The following is a 2,608-nucleotide window of genomic DNA, read 5'->3' on the forward strand; positions in this document are numbered from 1 at the left end:
TGCTTGCCAGAGGTGTGAAACCAATGTAAATTGCTTTCCTTTTTGCATTGAGGGAAAGTCTTATTATCAACCTGTCAGATCTAGACAGCTGCCAAGATGCTTTATAAGAAGAATTAAATCAGGCTCAATCTCAACAGATAGATTCTTGTCCCTCTTTGGAGGCCCCATGCAGGGCTCTGGCCTTCGCCAGCAGCAGCAATGCACATCAGCAGTGGGTTTTTTTCTCTCTCAGCTGAGCTTTATAAGTCAAAGCCAAGTATGTGGGGGAGACTGCAGCAGCATAAAACAGTCCACTATCATCAAACAGTAGGTCATAAGAAAATTGTTTTCCAGGCTTTTAGCCAGAGACATCACACAATGAGCTGACAGAGGAATTACTTGGTTTCATCCTTGAAATGCAGCCCTCAACATTATTAGAAATTGATGGTCAGTAGGGACCAGCACAGCCCCCAAAGCAGTGGCATTCCAGAAGAGAAGACAGTACTCCTCACAGATAAAAGAAATGAAGTGGTAATTTTGCATTAGAGAATGGGATTATACGCTTACAGTCCAGCCAAGACAGAAACACATCTTCCCTTCTCTGGCTTGGTGGGTTCTGTCCATGGATCAGGGATTCCAGTTCACAGTGGAAATGGTGGTTCTGGCATTGCTGTGGCAGTAGCCAGGTAAGTTATAACTGTTGTTCTGAGGGAGGCTCATTTGTGCAGTTGACTTCTCCAGCAGGGATTATCAACATTTTTCTTGTGTCATGAGGCTTGACGAGTTCCCAAGTCAAAGTTATGAGGCTGGCATTCAAATCCAAGTAAAATTCAGCAATCTCAGGCTCCATAAGTTATGTGCATTTTGTCTTTCTCTACAGGGGTGGAAAAACATACTTAAAGCACACAAATAAAATTAATAGCTCCTCAGATCCCTTCTCACTTGCTCTCCATCCTCCAAAGCCTCTGTGGCCTACATGCTACTATAAACTGGTTGTGTTGGGGATTTGATTTAATACAAAAGTGACAAAGCACTTGGGTCTCTGTGGCTGGAGTCCCCCAACTATTCTCTGCCCTGAAAGGTTTCATCTGTTTTGCTTTGGCTTTGATGAAATTCTCAATGAAGTCATATTGGTGAATCAGGGGCTGTGCAAGAGGAACTGTACTCCTCTTACCTTTGAAAGGTTGGCCTGAAGTTAAGGGCTTAGAAAACAGGGATAAAGATTAGTAGCCATGCCAACCTCTTCAAAGGAGACAGGCTCAAGGATAACAATGTTGATCTCAGCCATCAACCATGGATCCTGTATGATTCTCCCCATTGGACAGATGGCAACAGTCACGTTCACAGGAGCAGAGTGCAAAATTCATGTCCAGATCTTCAGTAAGCTTCTACACAAAATCCTAAGAGAAAAGGTTTCCAAATGGGATGCACAAGTTCTTTCAAAAACACCTGGTCAGGAACTGAACTCAAAGGGACAGGAAATGGATGCTGAGACAGCTCTCACCAAGCATAGAAGAAAAGAAAGGAGTAGCAACTGAAAGGATTGTAGATACTCCAGGTAGGCAACACTGAGAAGGCTGGAGAGGAAAAAATAAAGAGTTTAGAAGGTAAAACATTACAGTTGTCTTGAAAACAAACTGCAGTTTTGTACCATAAATCCTGGAAAGACCCAGAGATATCAGCAAATCCTCCTCTTCACCCTCTTGAACACAGAAGGTTAATTCAGTGCTGAGAAGGTGGAGATCATGGGCAGGAGATGACCATGACTTCAGAACACCTCAATGGTTCAGACCAGCAAATCCTCTTCATGTCACCATTCCTTCTTTCCCTGTTTCTGCAATCAACCCTGGTCACTTCTGCAGTTTCTCTTCCCAAGGAGGAGCAGCCTCCTCCCTCCTCAGACCATGAAAGCCTTTGAGACAAGAGATGTGGCAGAAAGAAAAGTAATACAGACATAACAATTTTCTTCTCTAAAAAGACTCAAATGGCAATTTATAGCCAGTAACTTTTCTGATGGGAAAGAAAAGCTGTTATTTGAATACCCTTATGCTACTCACTGCCTTTACAGCAGCAATGCTGGGCGCAGGTCTGTGGGGGAAGATTTTGTGAAATTCAGAAGTGGTGAAGGCAGTGGAAATTAGGAGGTAGCAAGAGTCCTTCCTTCTCTCATTATTCCTACCCCATTCCTATAGCCTAGAAACTGGGATGTGACTATGCAGTGTCACAGCTACATTAGCTAACTCACACAAATCACAGATACTCACACTCCTAAGCAAACATGCTCCTGGCCCACACTGATGATTTGTCTCACGCAGAACTGACACATTTTTAGGGTCTAATTATTATCACAAAGCTCTAAACAGTGTGGAGCAGACTCTCAGCCTTTGCTCATCAATGCCCAACTGCTCCCACTGATCTCTTCTCTTGGAGCAGTAGTTTGTTAGCTGCAGGAACCGTCTGTTGTTTTGAGCTTGGGAACTGACAAATTAGAAGAGGTTCAGCCCAGGATTTGATATCTCCCTGCCAGAAGCTCAGATTTGATGCCCAGATCAGAGTCTGTGACATTCTGGGTATTTGGATTTTAGTCCCATGTGAGCCATGACAGTCCACAGCTCTTGCCAGTCAGTTC

General features: G+C 43.8%; 1 long non-coding RNA gene across 1 annotated transcript; it reads right to left on the reverse strand.

The window, feature by feature from the left end:
• Positions 1-745: 745 nt before the first annotated feature.
• Positions 746-1,577, reverse strand: LOC127475124 (uncharacterized). The gene is made up of 3 exons (XR_007906097.1): positions 1,484-1,577; positions 1,220-1,379; positions 746-853 (listed from the first exon to the last, which is right to left on the reverse strand). It is a non-coding gene; the product is annotated as an uncharacterized LOC127475124 (long non-coding RNA).
• Between the last annotated feature and the right edge of the window lie 1,031 nt (positions 1,578-2,608).

This window comes from Manacus candei, unplaced genomic scaffold (genome assembly GCF_025592945.1).
Source record: "Manacus candei isolate 608988 ecotype Guabito, Panama unplaced genomic scaffold, ASM2559294v1 h1tg000046l, whole genome shotgun sequence".
Taxonomy (NCBI): domain Eukaryota; kingdom Metazoa; phylum Chordata; class Aves; order Passeriformes; family Pipridae; genus Manacus; species Manacus candei.